A 27,891-nucleotide genomic window follows, 5' to 3' on the forward strand; every position below is an offset into this window, starting at 1 on the left:
TTATAGGGGGGATGAATTACTATGGGGGATGATTTACTATATGGGGGATGATATACTATGGGGGATGAATTACTATGGGGGATGAATTACTATATGGGGGATGAATTACTATATGGGGGATGAATTACTATGGGGGATGAATTACTATATGGGGGATGAATTACTATGGGGGATGAATTACTATAGGGGGGATGAATTACTATAGGGGGGATGAATTACTATATGGGGGATGAATTACTATATGGGGGATTAATTACTATGGGGGATGAATTACTATATGGGGGATGAATTACTATATGGGGGATGAATTACTATGGGGGATGAATTACTATATGGGGGATGAATTACTATGGGGGATGAATTACTATAGGGGGGATGAATTACTATATGGGGGATGAATAAATATGGGGGATAAATTACTATATGGGGGATGAATTACTATATGGGGGATGAATTGCTATGGGGGATGAATTACTATATGGGGGATGAATTACTATGGGGGATGAATTACTATGGGGGATGAATTACTATATGGGGGATGAATTACTATGGGGGATGAATTACTATATGGGGGATGAATTACTATGGGGGATGAATTACTATATGGGGGATGAATTACTATGGGGGATGAATTACTATGGGGGATGAATTACTATATGGGGGATGAATTACTATATGGGGGATTAATTACTATGCTTACTATGGGGGAATATTACTATACTTACTATGGATAACACATACACATCATTCATCTACTCTTGGTACGGCCCCCGGGTCCAATATATGAATCCATTGCGGCCCTCAAGTCAAAAAGTTTGCCCACCCCTGTTCTATGTGCATTTATAATATTTAAAACAAGGCTTTTTAAAATAAACTGCTACTTGTGCTATTTTCCAAATACAATGATTACTAAGCAAGGTAAAAAAAAAATAATCTCCAAATAAAATACAATACACACATACTGTACATTATGATTTACAATAAAAATTCCTACCAAAACAAAAATATAAAAAAATATGCTATTAAAAATAATATATTATAACTTGCTAATTTCCACATTTAATCCCTTATGTTGCAAAGCGTCTACCTGATAGATTTATTTTATTTCATTTCTTGATATATACAGTGTATAATTTTTAAACTTGATCCCCTTCTTCCTATGCACCCTATCTATGCCATAAAAATCAACTTTTCAGAATACTTTCCATGGAAGTCCTAAAGTGCTTTCTCTAGATTTTTTTGTACTCATTTTCTGGTGGTCACTTCAGGACAAAGGTAACATGAGTAGGATTACAACTAGCTGGTCACAACTAGTTCTTGAAAAAAACATATTCAAAAGCTATTACTGTAAAGAATCCCTCCTGTATGTGAAAATTAAAAGTACAAATAGTGATGAGCTGATGAGTATGTCATATCTGTGGTTAGACTGAAAATGAGAAATATATGTTTCCACTTTTGTGTTAGAAACTAAGCAAAAGGCTTACGATATAATTAACAATAAATTATACCACAAAATATATACAAATGACAGGTACATATTTCAGGTGATGTCAAACAATTAAAAAATAATTAATAAAGTTGATGTAAATTAATTTTATGGCATTTACATTGATTTTAGTTATTTTGTAATATTTTCATACATGAACTAGCAATGTTTGAAAATATTATTTATCACAAAAATAAATTAATAATTGCCCTGTAGCAACATGTAGAGTGTACTGCCAACTAATTTGCACTTCAAAGTGGTAATCAAGAACAGGATGCATACTAGAATTAAATGAATTAAAAACACCAATCAGTGCTATTCATATCACAGGATTTGTGAGTACAACTGAAAAAAAAATAAAGCAAAGTAAACAAACTACTGTATGTCCACATAATATTTAGAAAAAATAATTTTGTTCATTTTATACAAATGCAGCTATAATGAGCTATTCAGTATTTTTTGGGCATCATATTCTTGCAAATACAAACTTTCAGAAATACATGTAGTTATATAAAATGCTTGGTGGTTACTGTAGTGAAGGTGGACAGAAATAATAGTAATGAAATATGCCAAATTTGTGTGCGGTAGAAAAGAAAATTATATAGCTGCACCACATCCCTTCAGGTTGGGTAGGAACAGGATTTTTAAGGTTCTTTCCCTATTAACCAAAGCAAAAACAATTAAAATACAATGATATTTATTTCAAATCCATATTAAAAACAGAGAAAATTTCACATAATTGTTCTTCGTTGACATCCTCTGGGATCAATATTAGTATTGGCACAGTCCGCTATGCATTTTCTTCTGCATGTTTTGTCACATGGCTGCTTCCTTCAGGAAGTGTGCATAAAGGAAACCAATAAAGATACAAAAACACATACGTAAAACATCTAAAAAAAAGATATACAAACTACATGTCTCATATGTAGGGGCAAGGAACCCACCCATGTATAGACCATCCTATCCACAAACTAGTCCACACCAGAGAGGCGTCACTGTAGATGGAAACAAGCTTTACCATGAGCCAGCTAGGAATTTGGGATATTCTATGGACCACCTATAAAAAGGGTTTGTAACTAATAGAGTCAGACCATTGGAATGTACCATGGATTTGATCTTAATGTTATCACCTTTTTTGCATTGAAACATGTCCCTGCTCACAAATAGCTGGGGGAGGGGGGGTGATATTGATAGGACTTTATTACAAATGGAAAACTGAGTGGATATGGAGGGTCCATGTACCTATTCCACTGCCAGGATCCACGTGAGAGGTAATGCATCCCTGCACAGGCATTCGTCCATTGATGCCTTGGCAGGAGATGGGATATCTAAAAGAACCACCGTACGAAGACTTAGGGCATTGTTGGTTTGCTCCTTGTGGGTTGGTCCTGAGGGCACATCCAGCACCCCTCTTTGGAGCATTGTGCAAGCGGCCTTGGCCTTGATCTCCATCTCCCCCTGTCCCAGGCATCCCTATAGCTGAAACCTGAGGTTGGGAACCTTCTGGAATGTGTGGGGTGGTTCTCCACCCCAAGGGTCTGAGGTTTCTGCTTTTCTGTGTTTTTTTCATCCATTCCTGCCATTCATTTCCATTATTTTCCTGCCGGGGGTGCTTTGCTGGTCTTTATGACCAGCTCCACTCTCTTGCGGAAGATCGGCTCCATCCAGGCCTCATTTTCGTTGGCAGGTTTTCAGGTCAGCAATCCATGTGGGAGGGGTTTCACGGCCCAGAATGCAGTCCAGCTAATGATGACCATTTTGCCATGGTTGGCGGAACCAGTGTCATGCAAAGAAAAAATTGTTTGCTGAACTAAGTGTAGAATGAAGACTATTTCCCCATGTGTAGATTGGTGCATTTTGTTTTGCTTATCCTTAGGGATTGGCAGAGATTGGTTGGCCTGCTGAGAATACTGAGCTACAATAGATACCTGATAATAAATAAGAAGTCACTATTTTTGGGTGGTGACATGAGATGTTTAGTAATTCAGTAAATAGTAATCCTATAGTTGCAAATTGGCTTTATGTAGTTGCTATATCTCTAAGAATATCGGCCTACTTAATATCTTTATTTCTATTTATACAGATATATTTGTACAGCTTTGTGACAATTTAGCTCCCCCTAGTGGACTGCTTAATATAATATCCTTGCAAGTACATATTCATAAGTGAGGCAAATATGCATCTTTTATTGCATCCCTTTAGTGTCGAGATTATTAATAATATGAATGTGTATCATGTTTATAGCATTTTATTTTTGCTGGCATACCTCTGCTGGCTCATGGTGAAGCTTGTTGCCATCTATAGTGACTCCTCTCTGGTGTGGATTGGTTTGTGGGTTGGTTGGTCGATACATGGGTGGGTTTCTTGCCCCTACATAAGAGACGTGTCATTTGTATATAACTTTTTTCTATGTTTTACACATGTTTTGTATATTTATTGGTTTCCTTTATACACACTTCCTGAAGAAGTGAAAAATATATAGAAGAAAATGCATAGAAGACTGTGCCAATACCAATATTGATCACAGAGGATATCAACAAAGAACACCTATGTGAAATTTTCTATGTTTTTTTAATATGAATTTGTAATAAACATCCTTGTATTTTAATTGTTTTTGCTTTGGTTAATGGGGAAAGCTGTCTAAGGGTTCATGTACACTGCAGCTGATAAACTCATTAGAGATGAGCGAATTATTCAAAAATTCGATTCGGCTGATTCGCCGAATTTGTGGGAGAAATTCGATTCGATGCGAATTTATTCGCCGCAAATTTAACTTATTAAAAGGGTTTCTAGGCTTCAGAGAGCCTTTATATTAGTGCAGAACACTGTACCTTTAATTTAAATGCCCTTGGAGTCTGCTGGGGAAGAGAAATAATACTGTCAGTCAGTATGACATGCAGATGAGTGCCGTCGATCTTAGAATCACCGCACACTTCACTCATTTGGGCAGTCACGGGGCACGACGAAGAAGAAGAGAATGAAAAGAAGAATGAAAAGAAGAGGAAGAAGAATGAAAAGAAGAAGAAGAAGAATGAAAAGAAGAATGAAAAGAAGAAGAAGAAGAATGAAAAGAAGAAGAAGCAGAATGAAAAGAAGAATGAGAAGAAGAATGAAAAGAAGAATGAAAAGAAGAATGAGAAGAATGAAAAGAAGAAGAAGAAGAATGAAAAGAAGAAGAAGAAGAAGAAGAATGAAAAGAAGAAGAAGAAGAATGAAAAGAAGAATGAAAAGAAGAAGAAGAAGAATGAAAAGAAGAAGAAGAAGAATGAAAAGAAGAATGAAAAGAAGAAGAAGAAGAAGAATGAAAAGAAGAAGAATGAAAAGAAGAATGAAAAGAAGAAGAAGAATGAAAAGAAGAAGAAGAATGAAAAGAAGAAGAATGAAAAGAAGAAGAATGAAAAGAAGAATGAAAAGAAGAAGAATGAAAAGAAGAATGAAAAGAAGAAGAAGAAGCATGAAAAGAAGAATGAGAAGAAGAATGAAAAGAAGAATGAAAAGAAGAATGAGAAGAATGAAAAGAAGAATGAAAAGAAGAAGAGGAAGAATGAAAAGAAGAAGAATGAAAAGAAGAATGAAAAGAAGAAGAAGAAGAATGAAAAGAAGAAGAAGAAGAATGAAAAGAAGAATGAAAAGAAGAAGAAGAATGAAAAGAAGAAGAAGAATGAAAAGAAGAAGAAGAAGAATGAAAAGAAGAAGAATGAAAAGAAGAATGAGAAGAAGAATGAAAAGAAGAATGAGAAGAATGAAAAGAAGAATGAAAAGAAGAAGAAGAAGAATGAAAAGAAGAAGAAGAAGAATGAAAAGAAGAATGAAAAGAAGAAGAATGAAAAGAAGAAGAAGAAGAATGAAAAGAAGAATGAAAAGAAGAAGAAGAAGAATGAAAAGAAGAAGAAGAAGAATGAAAAGAAGAATGAAAAGAAGAAGAAGAAGAATGAAAAGAAGAAGAAGAAGAATGAAAAGAAGAATGAAAAGAAGAAGAAGAATGAAAAGAAGAAGAAGAAGAATGAAAAGAAGAAGAAGAATGAAAAGAAGAAGAAGAGGAATGAAAAGAAGAAGAAGAAGAATGAGAAGAAGAATGAGAAGAAGAATGAAAAGAAGAATGAGAAGAATGAAAAGAAGAATGAAAAGAAGAAGAAGAAGAATGAAAAGAAGAAGAAGAAGAATGAAAAGAAGAAGAAGAAGAATGAAAAGAAGAATGAGAAGAAGAATGAAAAGAAGAATGAAAAGAAGAATGAAAAGAAGAAGAAGAAGAAGAATGAAAAGAAGAAGAGAGAAGAATGAAAAGAAGAATGAAAAGAAGAAGAATGAAAAGAAGAAGAAGAAGAATGAAAAGAAGAATGAAAAGAAGAAGAACAAGAATGAGAAGAAGAAGAATGAAAAGAAGAATGAAAAGAAGAAGAATGAAAAGAAGAAGAAGAAGAATGAAAAGAAGAATGAAAAGAAGAAGAAGAAGAATGAAAAGAAGAAGAAGAAGAAGAATGAAAAGAAGAAGAAGAATGAAAAGAAGAAGAATTCCAGTACAGCAAAAAGTGTATCTGCAGAGAGCTCCGCTATTTTTGACAGTTCTCTGACAGTTCCTTCACATTTACAGCGGTTGAAACATTGTATCTATTTATTTCCGAATAAAAACATCTGTATCCTAAATGGAAACAAATAGATACAATGTTTCAACCGCTGTAAATGAACTGTCAGAACTGTCAGAAATAGCGGAGCTCTCTGCAGTGACACTTTTGCCGGCTGATCAGGAAAAATTTGATTCGTGCACCCGAAGTTTGCTAAAATTCGGATTTGATGCGAATCGAATTTTTCCTGATATTCGAAACGAATTCCACTTCGCCAGGTTCGATTCGCTCATCTCTAAAACTCATGTTCAGGAGCTTTTCTGTGTTTTTTTCAGCAGCCCCTGAACTCCCCCTAATGTTTTCCTATGTGTCCTTGTATACTATGTCATTTTACAGTCATTTACCGGCAGTTGAGATTACAGTCGTTTTTTTGAGCACACCAAACTTGCGTTCAGGAGTAGATATTAGCAGCTAACCGCATTGATAAGCGTTTGCGTTTAGAAGCGTTTTTTAACTGTTCCATATCCAAATGCTGTCCAGAGCCTTTTATCATCATCAGAAGCGTTTTCCATGTATTCAAATGGACCTAGCACACCAGCAGAGTCAGTTCTAGGTTTTGCGTGAAGGGAAAAATGGTAGGAAGTGCTGCATTATGCTCATGATGGCACCCATAGTGAATACAACCAGAAAAGACAGGTAATCTCAACACATACTGCTCTCTCTGCTTCTGCTCTCTCTATTTATCTCAAAATGTCTGAAATAGTTCATTTTTTACTGTTTTTTAGTGCATTCTGGGCATTTTGGAAGGTCTCCTGAGGTTATCTTTAAAAAATGCTTCTAAATGCAAACGCACATAAACACGGTATGCAAACTTGGTTGAACAGATGTTTTTTAACCTACATTTTCCAGCAGTCAGTTTCCATCATTCAGAAGTGTTTTCCAAATGTCCCGTGTACATGGAGCCTAATAGTAATAGGTGGCTAGGCAGCTACATAGATATTCCATTTTCTATCCATATCAGCTGAAGGTTTTTTTTTTTGCTTAGCAGGTTTTTTAAATGCATATTTACTATAAAGTATTCTTGTAAAATATATTATATTACATGCACATTTTTTTGTATATATACATAGATATTGCATTCATAGGATGGTAAGGCTTGCACAACTCGAATGCTACCGTAACCATGGCTATTTTATATTTGTTAATAAAGTTAATATTATTGTAACTCACAGTTTATGATGTAAAGATAAAAACAAAGGCATTATGGATGTTATTATGATAGGTGATTCAATACTATAACATACAGTACATTTCTGAGTAACTTGTATCTGTCATTACAATATCCGTAATCAACATCAACAGAAAAATAAATGTACTTCAACAAAATTACTCAGGACAACTTTTTCATACAACGCACAGTAGAGTTTCTGCTAGAAGTTTATGTGCTTACCTGTGAATGAGCCAATAAAAGAATTGGTTTTGACAATGGATTCTGTTACAGTATTGCTTTTCTGGCTGTGTGACAAAGAAGTTATTCCAGAGCAAGATAGCTTTCAACCAAATTAAAGCAACTAAAATGTTGCTCAAATTTCTGATGAATTGTGATACCTACACAGCATCTTTCCTTCTTTTTTTATTGTGTTTAAAGTCAAACTCTAGGCAGAAAATAACATTTAACTTTTTAATATATTTATCAACGATATAGGTTCTGGGATTACAGATGCCATTTCAGTGCAGATGGCACCAAGCTGTGCAGTGGAATTACGTCCCTACAGGATGTCTCCAATTTACAAGCCAACCTCAATGCACTGTTTAATTGGGCAACTATGTGGCAATTGAGGTTTAATGTTGATAAATGTAAGGTTATGCACTTATGGGCTAAGAATATGAATGCATCATACATACTAGGGGGAGTGCAACTGGGGGAATCAATGGTGGAGAAGGATCTGGGAGTTCTGGTAGATCATAAGCTTAATAATGGCATGCAATGCCAATCTGCGATTTCTAAAGCAAGCAAAATCTTTTCTTGTATTAAAAGAGGTATAGACTCCGGAGAGAAACAGAGATATCATATTACCCCTGTACATATCATTAGTAGGACCTCATCTGGAATATGCAATTCAATTTTGGGCACCAATTCACAAAAAGATCATTGGGGAACTGGAGAAAGTACAGAGAAGGGCAACCAAACTGATAAGAGGCATGGAGGAGCTCAACTATGAGGAAAGATTAGAGGAACTGAATTAATTCTCTCCTGAGAAGAGGAGATTAAGGGGGGGATATGATCAACATGTATAAATACATCAGTGGTTCATATAGTGAACTCGGTGTAGAGTTATTCACCTTGAGGTCATCACAGAGGACAAGGGGGCACTCTTTACATCTGGAGGAAAAGAAACGTAATCTCCAAACACAGAAAGGTTTCTTTTTGTTGTGAAAATGTGGAATAGACTCTCTCAAGAGTTGGTTCTGGCCAGCTCAGTGAATTGTTTAAAAAAGGCCTGTAATTTTTCTTGGATACACAGAATATAACTGGATACTAACATTTATAGGTAAAGTTGATCCAGGGAATATCCGATTGCCTCTCGGGGGATCAGGAAGGAAATTTTTCTCTTGCAGGAGTGAATTGGATCATGCATTGTTGGGTTTTTTTGCTTTCCTCTGGATCAACTGTGGGTACAGGATTATAACTTTTTTTTCATATGGTTGAACTGGATGGACTTTTGTCTTTTTTCAGCCAAACTAACTATGTAACTATGTAACCCTACTTTTTTGTTTTTTTCTTTTTTTTGCACACTTGTTAGAATGTACATTTTAGACTCAAAGATTAGTTTAACTCCCAAACACTATTTATTTTTAGAAAGCAGAGACTTTGGAGAATAAAATGGTCATAGTTGCAATTTCTCTGCACTGCTGCTCTTCTCTAGGAACTCCTATCAACAGCATAGATTCTTAATACTGTACTTGATATAGGCATGCTTTATGTTAAAGTCTATGTTAAGCTATTTTTATGTTTTGGATGGAGTAGATCAAGATTGGAACTCTTGTCCAGTTTCTACTGCTATCAGGAGCTCCAAAAAGATCCCCCCTCACTTTCAGTTCTGCTGGCAATTGTTTCACCAGGAAAAAGTAATGGAAAATCTTCAATAGGAACAAAGAGAGAAATTAAAATCAGAAAAGCTTTCTAGCTTTCCTCTACTATACTGAATAAAGCATTTGAATTTCTGTCTCTCTCTTCCTGTCAACAGGATAAAATATGAATGAAAATCTATCTAATAGCTTGATAGATAGCAGTAAAAACTTGTTTGAGGTGGTTGATCTGTGGCCATGGAATATTGAAGTAATGTCCTATAAAAAAATGAATACCCAGATTCATCTGTAAATGTTACAATATGTGTATAGTGTCCCTCTGGGATAGCTGAATGTTTGGTAGGCAGCTTCTGGTAACCAAGAGATTACCGTAATCTCTTCCGGTAAAGAAGTCTTTATTTAAATCTGGGAATTGAAGCATCACACTGAAATGAATGAGTCTAAATTAAAGTTTGATTTCAAACATAAACAGGATCCTATTTACAGTATGTTTGAAATAAACTATATTTCAGACGCATTCAATTCACAGATTGAAAAATAGCAGTAAAAACCTGACTGGCATTCAAATCCTTCTCCACACCATCCAAAATTAAAAAGAAAAAGATTTAGCTGGCCATATACTTAAAGATCTATTGTACTACTGATCTCATGATTCTGCCAGGTGCCACACAGATAACTCATTGGGGGACACCATCAAAATTAATCTATGTTCCCTGACATTTGTGGCTCAATAAACCACCAGAAGAATTGGCCAGATGTGGCCAGTTTTCACTTGTGAATTTCTAGCTGCTCTTTGAAAACAAACCAGGCAATGTCATTGACCAAATATGGTCATAATGGGTCATTGTGATTGAGGGGGCCCAAGTAGTAGGGCCCTCTTACTTGGAGAGATTGCAAAAGAAATGACATGGAAAGTGGGTACTGACTAGGAATGAATGAACCTTCTCCAGTTTCATAAAAAATGGTTTTGTGAATTTTGTTTAAAGCTTGTGCACGGTGTGGTGAACTCCATTAAAGTCTACAGTATATGAGGGCAAACCTTACCTTTAAATTCTGACCATTTGTAGGGTAAATAAGAAAGCTATTGTCAAACAAAAGCATCAGTAGCTGGCCACAGTCATGAGAGATGTTACCAATGCCAAATAAATGGAAGTAATAGAAGAGCTGGATGAGTACATCCAGGGACGGACTGACCATTTGGAAACTCGGGCACTGCCCGAGGGCCGGGGTCAGTAGGGGGCCACATGAGATGTTCCTGGTACCTTTTTCATAGGCTTTTTTGAGTTTGGGCAAGGATACAGGGGCCCCATGATCCCCTATTGCATGGGGGCCCCATTAGTTGTCAGTCTGCCCCTGAGTACATCTATAAAGCACCCCACCCTAAGAAAATGATAGACAAAAAAGAATATTCAGGCAAATTGACTTTATTTGTTGCTTCAAAGATCCAATACAGAACTTTAAATAAAAACAATAATTATTTTATTTAGTTATACAACATAAAAGTAATAATAGGAATAAAACCAGCCTCCTTGCCAATTAAATCTCAATTTCCCTCTAAAGCTCAATCCCCATGGAACCCTGAACATAAAATAAGAAGCACAAGGTTACTTAGATACTTCACGTTTTGTGGGCAATAAACGGCTTCATCAGGAGAGAGGGAAAACAAGGTGTAACTAAAATCCAAACATAAAAATACAATAGTACATATAAAAGAAGATACACGCTATATTTCAATGTAACATAGTGCTATATAAACCAATCACAGATGTTTGCAATGGCTGAAGATGAACCTTTGTGGCCACATATAAGCTCATGCCATTAGACCCACTGGGGGTAGACATCGGGGGACCATCAGGAAGAAACACCAATGAAAAAGTATAGATCTATCAGGAACCATAACATAGATCAGGAACATAGTCAACACAACAGCCAGGGTTTGGATGTCAATGGGAGTAATCAGATGAGGCAGGGTCAGGAAACCAGAAGTCAGCGTAGTCAGGAGCCAAAAATCAGAAACTGGAACCAGAAGAAAAGTCAGGCAGACAAAGTTGTACACAGGAACACGGGTAGGAACACACTGGAGATCATAGATCATGCAAGGGAAAGGAGGAAATGAGCTAAGCTACTAAAATAGCAAAAAGGGCTTGCTATAAGCTGGACTAATGAGGCAGGTAATGGTATCCAGGTGAATCACTGTGGAGCCAATGAGTTGCTGGTAATTAATTGACAGCTGAGCAGCTTCAGAGCACTGAAAGAAAAGAGCTGCTCGTTAAGTAGCAGGAGCCCAGCCCTGACAATATCATAATATTTATATCCCCACACCTACTTATATGGTATTGCAAACAAACCTGATGATGGAAGTCCTCTGTTATATACTCTTCTGATAGTAACTAACTTGATCCCATGTTTATTAAGGAATCAGGGATATGATCTATGCCAAAGATTATATAAATAAGACCATTATAGCCTAGGTATTAACATTCCTGTATTAATAAGCTCTATACTGGTATTCCTAAAAATATAAAAAACGATACCTAAAATATAAGCAAAATAGCATCTATCCAAATAATTCCAATTTTTTATATGCCGTGAGCAGATATGCAGTTGTTCCAAATGGAACTCATGCTGCAATGCCTAGCTGCCTTTAAATGGCAGAAGGCATCACATAGCTTGTGTTTTTTCTCCATGTGATGCTGATCCTTCTTGGAATTATGTTTCTGGGAGTAAGTGAGAGGCAATTGCAATGCACATGGGCGTGAGTTCACATGCGCATGTATGCAGTGCTGAGACACTGGAGTAAGATGAATCACACAACAGACAACTGCTGTTGTTCCTATTGACTTTGTTGATTTCTAAAGCTGTTTGAGCCTACTATGCCTGCATACATAACCAGGGTCCCCTGAAAAGATGGCAGCAAGGTGGCAAACACCAAGGGGGGACATAGCAACATTCACCATATTCCCCAAGGTTCAGGTTTCCTTTGTTCCCCTACATATTGATGAAAAATTGCCCCTAAAGTCCAAAGTCACAGCCCTTCCCATCATCATTGCCACCTCACAGCTGTTCAGTTGCCTTCACTCCATCCCTTTCCCTCTTGATAGGTGAGAAAGCTGCTAGTTGCTTGGTACACCACAGAGAGATAAATTGTTCTCCTTTTTGAAAATGTGCTGCTTTTGCGAGGCTATATTTAACCGCTTCCCAAGTGGCCATTGCATGTAAATGGCCAGGTGGGATCTTCACCATTCTGAGTGGATGTTCCTGAACATCCCTCAGAAGGTGGCCAAGCAGCTTCATGCTTTCGGTGTACCTGTGTCCCCTGGACACAGTGCAGCTCCGCACGGCAGAAGGGCTCTCTGATTGGACACAGCCATCATGTGATCAGAAGGGCCAATCATGGCCATCATGTGATGTCAACAAAGCCGCCAGTCTGTTGATCAGCTCTGCCTCTCCTCACGCAGAGACCACTAGTGAGGAGAAGCAGAGCTGATCTGTGTAAAATCCAGTTACATACACACACATTACCCCATAGGGTCCCCTACACAGCTGTCAGTGCACCAGTGATCCATGTCTGTCACACAGTACCAGTGATTCACATTTATCACGCACTGCCAGTGATCAACATCTGTCACACAGTACCAGTGGTCATCTAAATATGTACCAGTGATCCAGATCTTTCACGGTGTACCAGTGTAAAATACACAGCTTTACTAGTGATCCATATCTGTCACAGTGTACCAGTGTCAATTCTACATCTGTACCCCAGTGTCAATTCTACATCTGTACCCCAGTGTCAATTCTACATCTGTACCAGTGATCCACATCTGTCACAACGTACCAGCGTAAAATCCACATCTGTCGCGGTGTACCAGCATAAAATCTACATCTGCACCAGTGATCCACATCTGTCATGGTGTACCAATGATCCACATTTGTCACGGTGTGTCAGTGGTCATCCATATCTGTACCAGTGATCTACATCTGTCACATTGTACTAGTGTAAAATTCACAGCTGTACCAGCCATTCACATCTGTCACATTGTACCAGTGTAAAATTCACATCTGTACCAGTGATCCACATCTGTAACATGGTGCCAGTGTAAAATCTACATCTTTACCAGTGATCCACATCTATCACGGTATACCAGTGTAAATTCTACATCTGTACCAGTGATCCACATCTGTCATGGCCTACCAGTGTGAATTACACATCTGTACCAGTGATCCACATCTGTCACAGCATACCAGTGTAAAATCCACAACTGTACCAGTGATCCACACTGTCACGGTGCACCAGCATAAAATCCACATCTGCACCAGTGATCCACATCTGTCATGGTGTACCAATGATCTACATCTGTACCAGTGATCCCCATCTGTCATGGCGTACCAGCGCAAATTCCATATCTGTATCAGTGAGCTACAACTGTCACAGTGTATCAGAATAAAATCCACATCTGTACCAGTGATCCACATCTATCATGGCATACCAGTGTAAATTCCACATCTGTACCAGTGATCCACATCTGTCACGGTGTAGCAGCATAAAATCCACATCTGTACCAGTGATCCACATCTGTCATGGCATACCAGCATAAAATCCACATCTGTATCAGTGATCCACATTTATCATGGCATAGCAGTATAAATTCCACATCTGTACCAGTGATCCACATCTGTCACGGTGTACCAGCATAAAATCCACATCTGTACCAGTGATCCACATCTGTCATGGCGTACCAGCATAAAATTCACATCTGTATCAGTGATCCACATCTATCATGGCATACCAGTATAAATTCCACATCTGTACCAGTGATCCACATCTGGCACGGTGTACCAGCATAAAATTCACATCTGTATCAGTGATCCACATCTATCATGGCATATCAGTGTAAATTCCACATATGTACCAGTGATCTGGTACATCTGTCACAATGTACCAGTGTAAAATCTATATCTTTACCAGTGATGCACATCTACCATGGTGTACCAGTGTAAATTCTACATCTGTACCAGTGATCCACATCTGTCACAGTGTACCAGTGTAGAATCCACATCTGTATCAGTGATCTACATCTGTCGGCAGTGTACCAGTGGTCATCCATATCTGTACCAGTGATTCACATCTGTTACAGTGTACCAGTAAAAAATTCACATCTGTACCAGTGATCAACATCTCTGTCACAGTGTACCAGTGTAAAATTCACATCTTTATCAGTGATCCACATCTGTCACAGTGTACCAGTGGTCATCCACTTCTGTACCAATAATAAAAATCTGTCATGGCCTACCAGTGTCAAATCCACATCTGTCACAGTGTGCCAGTGTTCATCCACTTCTGTACCAGTGATCAACATTTGTCATGGCCTACCAGTGGCAAATCCACATCTGTCACAGTTTACCAGTGCTCAATATCTGTCACACAGTACTAGTGTAAAATCCACATCAGTACCAGTGAATAACATCTGTCACAGTGTACCAAGTAAAATACACACCTGTACCAGTGACCAATATTGGTCACAGTGTACCAGTGTCAAATCCACATCTGTACCAGTGATCAATATCTGTCACAGAGTACCAGTCTCAAATCCATATCAGTACCAATGATCAATATCTGTCACAAAGTATAAGTATCAAATCCACATCTGTACCAGTGAACATCAAAATCAACATAAGCAATATCTGCAGTGCAGCATAAACTTGTCTAAAAAGTATACACCAGTGAGGAGGCTTTCCAGATACTGAGTAAGATGGACAAGAGTAACGGGGAACTCTCTGTCAGTTCATATTTTGAGTAATAGCCAGTTGAAAGCAGTGGGTCAGCAACAGATTCTGAGGAAGAGAGAGTCCAAACAAAGAGGTTCAGGAGATCTGAGCAGGAGCAGGCATCCACCAGTATCGCAGTGGTGAGTACAAGCAGTGCAGCATTCCCAGAAGATAGCAGCAGAATGTATTTTGGGGTGTAATTTTTGGTATGTACATGCTATGTCTTAGAAATATCTTATAAATGGACAACTTTGTGTAAAAAAACATACATTTTCATTTTCTTTCCACATTTTCTGAAAACTTGTGGAAAAAAAATGGCATGTCAAAAGACTCATTATGCCTCATAGAATATACATTGGGGTGTTTGCTTTCAAAAATGGGGTCATTTTGTGGGTATTTCCATTTTCCTGATGCTCCAGGGCCTTCAAAAATGTGATAGGTAGTCAGGAAATAAGTGTAATTTATGCCTCCAGAATACCTGTAGGTACTACTTGGATGTTGGGCCTCTGTATGTGGCCAGTCTGTGGAAAAGTCTTACACATGTCACGGTATCCCCATACTCAGGAGGAGGAGCAGAATGTGTTTTGGGGTGAAGCTGCAAGTATGCATATGCCGTGTAAGAGGAATAACCTGTTAATATAACAATTGTGTGAAAAAAAAAACAAATTTTATTTACTTTCTTCATTTTCCAAAGAATTGTGGGGGAAAAAATGACAGGTTAAAAAAATTCACCATGCATTTTACTAAACACCTTGGAATGTCTACTTTCCAAGAAAAGGGTCATTTGGGGGTATTTGTACTGTCCTGACTTATTAGTGTCTCAAGAAATGAAATAGGCCACCAGTACATCAGGTTTGGTCCGGTGTGAACAGTTCTCAATAATTGGTACCATAGCTCGTAGACTCTATAACTTTCACACAGACCAAATAATACACACGGATTGGGATTATTTTTACCAAAGCAATGGAGCAGTATACATTTTGGCCCACATTTAAGAAGAAAAATTACTTATTTGCATAACAGAAACGTAGAAAAATGTGTTCTTTTCAAACGTTTTGGTCTTTTTTAATTTATAGCACAAAAAATAAAAAAAACTGTGCTAAGTAAATACCACCAAAAGAAAGCACTATTTGTGTGAAAAAAAGGACAGAAATTTAATTTGGATACAGTGTTGCATGACTGAGTAATTATCATTTAAAGTGTGAGAGCGCTGAAAGCTGAAAATTGGTCTGGGTAGGAATGGGGTAAAAGTGCATTAATCTTCTAAAACTTCACATATGAAAAATTGTCTATATGTTGTGCAGCAATACACATTAAGCATGTACCTTTTTTTGGAACACAAACATGTTTTTGAGCAACATAATACACATGTATCAACACACTACACAGATGCAAATGGGTTCTTAAACAGCCTTCAACCTGCCTAACATGGCAGGATGCATTCTCACTTTCCTTTAGGTTAAAAATACCTTTTATGTTATCTCTCATTGTTTAAAGTATTTTACATGCTAATGTTACATGTATTTCATGTTGTATGGTCATGCTTAATATGAATGCTAGAAAGTATGGGTAATATTGCTGGTCGGTTGTGTGATTTAAAATACACAGATTCAGATATTATCCCAAATAAAGAACCAACAATTTGCTTTTCACCTAAGCTGGCTATAGATGGATTAAATTTTAGATGGTTCTCAAAAAAACGACAAAATTTGTGGCCCTTACGGCACCCTCCCACCCAACATCCTTTGATCTAAAAAATTGAAGGCGTGGGATGGAAATCCTTTGGCATAACAGTGGCTGCTTCCTATTACATGTTCAAGTATTCTTACAGCCAGGGGTGCTGGCTGTCAGAATATAGTAATCAGTACTGCAGCATCATTCATTCAGCCTGGATGGGGGAATTGGCAAATTTCTTGTATCTAAGGTTATGAGCTGTTTACTTAGCAAAGTTAATATTGGTAAATAATCTGAACCTGTGTTCACTTTGAAAACCCAATAATTCCAAGTGTAAAATGAATAGCCTCCACCCTTTTAGTAAATAATTCCACTGTATTGTTCCCCTTTGCTGTTTTGCCTAAATGTTCACATTTTCTGCATAAATTATAATATGTTGTTTATCATTTTTTCTGCTTAGAAATACAACAGCTTTCTACAGACAGTACAATAAACTTCAGATTTCATTCACAACAAAATGCTAAGTTTCGTAAATTATTATTTTTCAAGTAATATAAGAACAAATTATTTCAAGAGCGTGACAGGAACATGAAATGGATATTGTTTCAAAGTATGTCATGGCTGTAGTGAAAGAATGGGTATTAAAGTTCACATTGTTGAAAACAGAGCTTCTAATCCAGTTTCATGTGTTACTATTTATGACTTGAAAATGCATTGAAAAAATCTTTAATTGTGCTTAAAGTCCAGCTCATCCCAGTACCCCACCACTTTTAGACTTCCCCACACTACTTTCAAAACAAAAACTCTTTATACATATCTTTTTTCAGGTGTCCATGGTCATGTTTTTTTTCCTTTTTTTTTACATCATGTGTCCTTTTCCTCCTTAACTGTCCATAAGATGTGTAATGATGTGATGCAGCTGTCTTCGGCATTCTTCTGCAAGTAGAGGTAAGCCTGATGAAGTACCAGAAGAGACTCTTGACACCCAGAAAGGCCTACAGGCATCATTTAGCTTAACAAACAACCAGGGCTAAATGGCAGAGTGGTGAGTCTCCCACAAAACAGGAGAGTATTGCATTTTTGGGGAGCAAGAATTGGACTTTAATAACACCAAAATAAAACATTAAATACTAGTGCTTTATGGTATACAATGGAAGAGGCACCACAATCACACTCTTGCACTTGAGTCAGCTGCAAATTATAATAAAAATAATTTTGTAGAAATTTAAAAATGTATATTATAAATCTATTTTCTCTAAAAAAAAAAACACATTTTTAGTTCACTATTATGTAGCCAAATGTATGATGTATCATTCAAGAGAGCTCTAGATTTTTCTAATGACAATTAACTAACAATACTCTATGGTCTTAGTAAAAAGTTTGCATTCATTTTCCTGGAGTTGGTGTTTATAAAGCTTCTGAGATTACTTTTTCAGAAATCAATTTAAACCTGAAGGCAATCAGCCATGTCAAGCATAATCCTTTGGGGATTTTATATGTATGTTTCCAAGCTATTTTTATTTTTCTTTTCTTTTTCACATACCCAATTTCATTATATCTATCATTAAGCTGTGTTAATATTACATTTCTTTAAAGATTGCTGAGCATGTTTATTCATGTAGTAGCTACTTCAATCAAAGACTTGGCTTGTGATGTCAGGTAAAAGTTTTAAATAAATAGTACATGAATATACAATAAAATATCAGAATAACTGTGCCCATTTAAAAATATGTTGTTATAAATACACAAATACCATGTTCAACAAGGGACCTTTACATCTCACTGGCTAGTGTAAGCTCATCTCTGCGCACCAAAACATCTATTAACTCAGGCTTGCAATTAGGGGCTTAAAGTGTACTCCTTGCAAGGTAAATTATTTTGAAGTGGGTCCCTCCCACTTGCTGAAAAGCATTAACCTTTAAACACCTGCAGGGGGAAAAACATAGCTAATATATACTGTACTTACCTTTTCACTGGGTTCTGTAACACAGACGGTAATATCATCCTCCTGCTGAAGAGATCCGAGGGAATAGTGAACACTCCAAATTTCATGAGAGAATGCTACAGTACAATGCTGGGAACATCTTCTCAGTGATATTGGGAGTACTTTACCTCCTTCTATCAAGATCTGAGGAATGTAAAGTCAATCTTGTCTAAATGTCCCAGGGAAGAAAGAGAAAATACTGTAAGTATGCTATCTTTTCCCCCCTACAGGTTCCACAGGTCCTACCCAGGTGGAGCTCAGTAATATAAACACCTCACCAGTTGTACTTCCACTGTCTTCAATATCAAGTATTTTCCAGGAATCCTCAGAGTGGAGTGGCATTCTTGGAAAATTTCCGTTTAGCTATACAATGTTCCAGATGTTGGACCTTAGTATGCAACATTGTCATTTTTGTTTAGAGACTTTTTGTCCATGCTCTGCCAGAACACCAACACCAGGCCCAGACTGGCCATAGGGCACATCAGAAATTTGCCCTTGTGGTCCAGGGCTGCCTGTGGTCAGTGGTAGCTGCCTATGGAGTTTCTCTCTGTCAGTACGGACAGTGTGCGGCTACTTTTTCTCCCTCTGTATTGCGGTCACTGCCCAGTCTCTGGTTCCTGTGAAACAAGATTTGTGTGAATTGAGTTGCAGGCACACAGAAATCCTCTATCTGGAGCTGCTGGGCTGTAGGTGGGGGTTTGACATCTCTGGAGTGGGTGGGGCGTGATATCATCTGGAGCCCAGGAGAAAGGAAATCTCCCCTGCTGTTCTGACTGATGAACTGATAAGTGAGTTTTGTGAATTTAGGAGGGGTGGGGGATGGAAAGGGTGCTGTGACAGACTGAACTATGGAGGGCGCAGGATAACTTGGGGGGAGGAATTATGGAGGGCACAGGATAACCTGGAGGGAGGAATTATGGAGGGCACAAGATAACCTGGAGGGAGGAATTATGGAGGGCATAGGACAACCTGGGGGGAGGAATTATAGAGGGCACAGGATAACCTGGGGGGGAGAAATTCTAGAGGGCACAGGATAACTTGGGGGAGGAATTCTAGAGGGCATAGGATAACCTGGGGGAGAAATTAAAGTGGGCACAGAGTTACCTGGGGTGGGGGGATTATAGAGGGCATAGAGTTACCTGAGGGGAAGGAATTATAGCAGGCACAGAGTGTACACAAAATCATATGTAATGGCAGTGTTTCATTTTTTAAAAAATATTGTGCTGAGTTGTATAAATGTCTGTGAGACTATTACTTTTGTGGCACAGTGATGGTCACTTCTTCAGGATGGTATGTGAGATACTGAACCAAATTATATATTTTTTTACTCATACTGTATAGTGGAAAGGTTATGTAACAGTATGTCTGATACACAAAAAAATATAAATTTTTTGTTAAAAAATAAAAATAAAACAAGAAAATTCTGGAAGATAACCAAAAATGAGATCATAATCATACTGTAAATAAAAGAACCTTAATATCAAAAGGTGTAGATACACCTGTTTGGCTGACTTAATTGAGGAATTGGTAATAAAAATATACTACAATTATGCATATAAAGAGTGATGATTATATTTATATGTATGCTGAATATAAATATAATAATATATGTAGTATAGTATAATATGGATAAATAAGCATTGATGTTGTGGGTTCAATAAATCACATCAAATTAAAATGGCTGTAAAGGCAGAAGGGTTTTTTTTTTTTATATCTTAATGCATTCTCTGCATTAAGATACAAAAAGTTTCATAGTATGCTTTCCTCTCCAACCTCCCCTAAATACTTACCTGAGCCAAATCTCAATCCAGCACTGTTCTTTCTCCATTCACTCCTGCTATTGTCAATCAAATCCTGTGAGGAAGGAGGAGTTGAGGCCATGCCTCACTGTGTGTGTCAATAGACACACAGCCTGGCTCTCGATCGAGCCTGCACATCTACCCATAGCAAGTTCTAGCTATGAGGGCAGACTGAGAAGTAGACAGTGCCAGCAGTGAACCCCAGAAGAGGAGGTTTTGGGTCACTCTGTACAATACTATTGCACAGATCAGGTAGGTATAACATATTTATTATTTTGATAAAACATTTTTGACTTTCAAAACACTTTAATATATCTGAAGAGCATGTTTGAATACATAAAGGTAGAAAACTGAAAATTATCAAATATGGAATGAAAGAAGAGAGGGTGATTTTTTGCTGCTTTATAATCCTATTGGTTGACAGAAGTAGAGTGGATCACTAGACACATGAACAATAAAAGAATAAGCTGCTCATAAATTAAATTGTACATACAATAATTTGCACATGTTCATAATAACTTGCTCTGATAATATGATCCTGAATATAATTAAATTGGTTTTGATAACCACAAAGGAGAGAACATGTTAACTTAGAGACTTCTTGTTATAATGTAAATGTAGCATCAATAATTCTCATGTAATAGAGTAAAATATCAAAACAGATATAAAACACTATAATAAAGTGTTTTGAACCAATGGAATTCATATTTCTGTTGACATGGTTGTAAAGTAAGCTAGTCTAATGATGTAAGACACAAGTAAAGTGAAACTTACCAATAGGATAGACAATTCAAAGACAACTTGATAAAAATTATTTGCAGAAAACAGGTATGTGTGATGATAAAGGGTGTAGTATGCATGTCAGCCATTGTAAGGATTCCCTTTTCTCTGCATTGCAGCTGAGGGAGCTTTCTTGGGTTATAGCAGTGACGCAGAACTGTCATGTGGTAAGCATAATTCTTTTGTTGACTGGGGAAGAAATTGTCACATTACATGGTTACAGAGTATTAAATCTAATGACCGATATAAAATGAAAGTGTGCGTATTCATGAAACCTGTATAATGAAACACTGATGTGCAAAAAAAAAACATATAAAAATGAAATAATTAATAGTTGTGAATAGACACAAATTCTACTATTCTTGAATAAATAGGAACATAGAAAAGTGATGGCAGAAAAAAGACCAAGTGGTCCATCGGGTTTGCTTTTTTTTTGTTTTTTACTTTTTTGAGTATGGATCTATATTTGTCCCAAGTATGTTTGAAGCCACTTACTGTTGATTGACTCTCTACCTCTGGTGGACGTATATTCTAAGCATCACCTACCCTTTCAGTAAAATAATATTTTCTTTGATTCGTTTTGAACTTTTCTCCTGTTTGAGGTCATGTCCCCATGTTCTTGATTTTGGTTTCATGTTGAAAATCCTGCCTTTTGAATTTTTTTCACCCCCTTAATGAAAGGCTTCAATCATTTCCATCATCATCACTATGGGGCCACACTTTTTGCTCATTTTGCAATCATCTGGGATAAGTACTTCCAGATGTTTTCCTCTGTAGTTCTGGCCAACACTGTACCCCCATCGTGGTACTCAAGAAATCATTTTTCCCTATATGCATTATTTTACAGTTAGAAACATTTAACTGCAGTTTTCACTGTTTTGACCAATATTTCAGCAATACCAAATTATGCTAGACACACCACCAGAGATATCAACCCTATTGCAAACCTTTGTGTCATCAGAAAAAAGACTAACTTATCAACTACCCTTTGGTTATATCACTTACAGTACATATAGATTAAATAGAACAGGACCTAGTACAGAGCCTTGTGGTACACCACTAGTGAGTAGTCTTTGTTTCAAATGAACCCCATTTTCAATCATACTCTGGCATCTATCCTTTAGCCAAATGTATATCCACTGAACCACCCAAGGGTTAAGTCCTAGCTTTTGTATTAGATCATTATGTGGAATTGCACCAAATGCCTTGCTAAAATCAAGATAGGCTATGTCCACAGCACCACCGTGGTCCAAAATACAGGTGACACAGTAAAAACAATTCAATCAAATTAGCCTGACATGCTACTTTGGGTCCAGCAAGTTGTGTGCTTTTAAGTGATCAATTATGCTTTTCAAGATTGATTCTAATAACTTGACTATAACCACTGTTAAACTCATTGGCCTGTAATTGCCAGCTTGTACCATGCTGCCCTTCTTGTGGATAAGTACAATTTCAGCTGTTCACCAGCCATGGGGAAGAGATTGAATAAAAATATATATTAAAAAAAATTCTACAAAATGTAGTGGTCATATACTAACTGTGGCCAGGAGATTGATCCCTTGTTTCTGGAAATCCACAGCGATCCCCAGGCAGACTCAGCTCCCTTTCCATCATAGTAGAGGTCAGAGTGTTGGAACACAACTAACTGCTATATCTGGAGATTTCTTAGACTTTTTTTAATAAGACCTGGGCACTTTGGGACACCTCCCCATATGGGTTATATTCTTTTCCAGCCATCAGCTTTTCACAGGATTAGACTTTTCCCATAGCAAACATTGCAATGCAAGTCATTAAACCCCTTACAATCTGTTACATTGTTCTTCCTTTTCCCCCCCACATTTCAGATTACTGTACAATGATTACTGTACAATATGTTTCTAGTTTTATGTATGTCCATTACTTTATATTCATGCTAAAGGCATTCTGCCCACCTATTGTAGGTATGTTTCTCTCTTCATTTGAGGTTTTCAAATAATGTATCTTTTGATATTAAAAATACAGTGATCAGTGCAGCACTACAATATAATAAATTTTAAAAAAAAAATCACAAAAAGGTATGTGTATAAATAAGTTCATTTATCTTCATCGGAATGCTTCAATCCTTCTTTGCTTATGTGACCACCAAGTGCTCCAAAACTTAAATGTTCAAATACTCCACCACCAGATGTCTGCTTATCTCCAGCAATATGACCTCACAAAATACTATGTTTACTAACTATGCTGTTGTACTAACTGCACTTTTGGTCCCAATATGGACACTGTAGATCGACTTGATGGACCCCGGCTATCATTCACAACTCATCTGGAATTTAGCTCCAACCATAACATCACCTCATACATAGAAGACTTCACATAGTGTGTAAACTTTAAAACATTTTATTATCTAAAAGTAAATAAATTGTGCACTCACATGTGAAGGGTGCCCATTAGCACCAAGTACAATCAGTCTATATTAATATGCCCAAGATCCATGGACCTGTGCCATGGAAAGTCAGCAATGGTTGAACCCATGCAGTGGGTAAAATGCAATGATTACCATGATGTCAATTAATGAACACCGCTACCATCACTGGCTCCGTGTAGCATCATGACGTCATCCAAAGCCGCACCCTAGCCCACCATGCCAGCCAGTTTCTCTGATACCTCTGTCCCCATAAATCTTAAAAATGAAATTTTGTTTCTAGAACCAATACAATTATCTATCTTGTTATTGCTAGTACAATTTATTCCTGAGAAGACTGAACAGAAGTAATTATTTAAATATTTTGCTTCTTCTAGGTATCCCTCAACATGTTGTGCTCAGTTTTCATATTAGCATTTATTACTTCCAGCGCTAATGTAAAAAAGATTTTGTCTCCTTTCTTAATACACTGCTCAAAAAAATTAAAGAAACACCTTGAAAACACATCAGATCTCAATAGAGAAAAATACCATGCTGGATATCTATATGGACTGGGTAATGTGTTAGGTGGAAATAAAAATTATCTGAATTCAAAGACACCCTGAAAATCAACGTGTAAAAATGATGAAGCAGGCTAGTCCATTTTGCTGAGAGTTCATTGCAGCAGCTCAAAATGGTACTCAGTAGCTTGTATGGCCCCCATGATACAATTGCCTGACAATGTCGGGGCATGCTCCAAATGAGATGACGGATGGTGTCCTGGGGTATTTCCTCCCAGATCTGGACCAGGGCATCACTGAGCTCCTGGGCAGTCTGAGGTGCAACCTGGCGGTGTTGGATGGACCAAAACATGATATCCCAGAGGCAATCTATTGATTTTAGGTCAGGTGAGTGTGGGGGCCATTGAATACCATTGAATGGCCTTCACGCAAACAGATGGTTATATCCTTACTGGTAGAAATAATTGTTGCTAAGATAAAGAATTCACATTGGAGGAGAGAGGGTATTCTTTTGTGATATCTGTGACTTCACAGTCCATCAGTATAAAGAGTTTTGAGTGTTAAAATCCAGTAAGATTCTTTTCTTTGAGTCTGTTATTTCGAATATATTGTTCTGAAATCATTACTTTTTTATGGGCGTAATCTTAAACTCGTTTCTGATGTTATGAATCGTTCACTTATGTACTTATTTATTTATTCATGTTATATTATACTAAATATATATTTATAAATCAGTAATAAAGATAATCACTCTTCTATACATGTATAACCATAGTATATTTTTTTCTACCAAACACTCAATTTTATTTATCTGATGTCACATAATCTTTATTTCATACTACATTTATAAAAACATTGTTATCATTCGATTTAGTGTTTCACACACCCTCCTAAAGAAGTGGTCATCTCTATACCATAGAAAGCAATTAACGTATTTTATGTATTATTCATGTCTGATAAACATCTACTTTTATGGAGGAACAGCTTTCACATTTATCCTTATCAACTGGTTCCTCTGCTGATTTAGGTTCCTATTTTATATATAAATAATCTAGAAAGGGGACTTTTGAGGCACAACATACTGCAGTTAAAACATATTTCAACTGCAGTATGCAGTTGAAACAAAAATATCCATATACATGTAAAAAAATACAACCATATATTAGTTTTAAAATAATTCTATAGAACAAATACAGCTATCTTGTAGAGAAGATCTTAGTCCTATGCTGACAGACTAATAGATGATTGTAAATTATATTATCCTTTACATAGTTATATAGCTCAGTGTGTATCATGGACTTGGTATACTTCTTCAGGAGCCAAAAAATCTCTGTACTATTATTATTCATGATGTATATTCACCATCCATATCCACTCTCCACAGGGCCATATAGACCAAGATAAAGATAAAAGACATATATGATTTCAACACAAATATGCCACTTGTAGTGCTTAGCTCTCCAATTCTCTACAGATAAATAATGGCACTGTAATATACCAAAGTCTCACGCCTAAAGCAAGTACGGTCCATAGACATCTGTGTCAATATATTCATTACTGGGAAATATTCTGCACAATATTGCCATAATATTGTGCAGATAGTGCCAAACATAGGCAAAACACTAGAGACATAAAATCTCAATGCCTGATACATTACACAATAGGACCTCCAAGAATTATTTATACATGCCTGTATAACAATAACAATAAAACACCTTAGGAGACAATAGCCAGATTTGCAATATCATTGTGTACTCTATAGGATCAAGGTCAGACCAACAACCTAACATTGGTCACTCACAGTGCACAGGAGAGTCCTGCTTTCCTCCAGTGCACTGTGATTAACATTAGACTGGCACCCATTGGGAGTTTAGTTTGGTGCAATTTATACTTTTACCTTTAGGGGGGCACTAATCGGTAATATGTAAATGGGTGTTAATATATATATATATATATATATATATATATATATTTGTATTGTAGCAAATAATGTGTTTTATATAGGGTAAGGAAATGCTAGGATAGATATTTCTATAGAGTAAGAAAAAGGTTTTACATAAATTACAAGTACTAATACACTTATGAACTGCCAGGTGTACCTGGTAATGATGTGAAGCTGAATACACCTTGAAATGTATACAATATGGCCACCACACATGAAGTGAAAGTGATGTAATAGTCAGGGTGTAGAGGAAGAGGATATAAGTGGTAAGCTCAGAGGTGGCAACCCTAGTTGTCACTGCTATCTTTAACAGTCGAGAGGGTAGTCCATTAATGGGTGGTGAGGGTAGTGCAGGAAGGCTTAGACAGTTGGTGGTAATAGGGGATTCTATAATCAAAAGGATAGAATAATTTGTTGCCAAGATCGCCTGGACCAAATGGTTTGCTGTCTCCCTGATGCTAGGGCTCGGTATGTGGTAGACCGGGTTGATAAATTACTGGGAGGAGCTGGGCATGACCCAGCTGTCTTGGTATGCAAATATGGGGCTGCTTGGCATCATGGCCCAGCTGCCACGTATTTGTGTACGGTCGGCGTGAAGAGGTTAAAGAACTAGGCTGCAAGTTCAAGGGAAGGACATTCAAGGTGATATTCTCTGAAATATTGCCTGTGCTATGTGCAATACAGGAAAGACAGGGGGAGATTCAAGAAATGAACGCATGGCTAAAGATTTGGTATAAGAGGGAAGGATTTGGGTTTCTAGAGCACTGGGCTGACTTTTCACTGAGGTACAACTTAGAAGCTAGAGATGATTTGCACCTAAATGGAAGGGGGTCTGCTGTGCTGGGGAGAGGTTTATAGGAAGGCTGGAGGAGTATTTAAACTAGGATTGAGGGGAAGGGAGAATTAGATTATAACGGGGTAGTCAGGTCAGAAAGGGGTCAGTCCCTGTTGGTGAGTGGAATGGGGAAAGATGAGGGGAGGGCTGTGGCAGGTGATATAAAGGTTCCCATGTTACAAACAACCATTGAAAATGGTACTATTTGTACTAAAATAAAAACTATGCAAAATGTGACAATTAATTAAAGTGTATATTCACCAATGCCTGAAGTCTGCCAAACAAAATAGGCAAATTGAAAGCTTTGGTGCACGAAGAGAACTATGATTTAATCGCGGTAGCTGAATCTTGGCTTCATTCTTCACATGACTGGGTTATTAATATTCCTGGCTATGCTCTCTTTTGGAGAGACAGGATAAAACAGAAAGGTGGCAGGGTCTGTCTCTATGTGAGAAGTGATCTCAAAGCAAATGTGAAAGAGGACCTGGTTGATGGAGAGTGTGATGAGGCTGAAGCATTATGGGTGGAACTGCTTATGGATGTGTGCAGCTCAAAGTTAATCATTATGGATATTGTTTATTGTTTGAATATTCATTTGGACACTATGAGGTTTATTTACTAAAGCTGTAAAGTGCAAAATCAGGCTCACTTCTGTATAGAAACCAGTCAGCTTCAAGGTTTTATTGCCAACGCTTAACTGAACAAGCTGAGGTTAAAAGCTATTAGTAATGTGTTAAATTACTTGTGAGCCACTTATTTTAAAGATGTATCAAGGTTCGCTGACATTAATCACATTATTATTATTATACAGGATTTATATAGTGCCTACAGTTTGCTCAGTGCTTTACAATAGAACGGGAGACAATACAGCAACAATACAGTTCAATACAAGAAGGAAAGGAGGGCCCTGCTCCTTGGAGCTTACAATCTAGGAGACATCCTCATTCAATGTGCATAACAAATAAAGAAAAAAACTAATAAATGGGTAGGGACTACAACGTCACTACACACCCAGAGGACGGCGAGTATAGACTGTGTGCAGCGCACACAGCAGGGGATCTTTGATTTTATC

The sequence above is a fragment of the Staurois parvus genome, unplaced genomic scaffold, assembly GCF_062004578.1.
Source record: "Staurois parvus isolate SC_StPar_1 unplaced genomic scaffold, SC_StPar_1.0 ptg000598l, whole genome shotgun sequence".
NCBI classification, from domain to species: Eukaryota; Metazoa; Chordata; class Amphibia; order Anura; family Ranidae; genus Staurois; species Staurois parvus.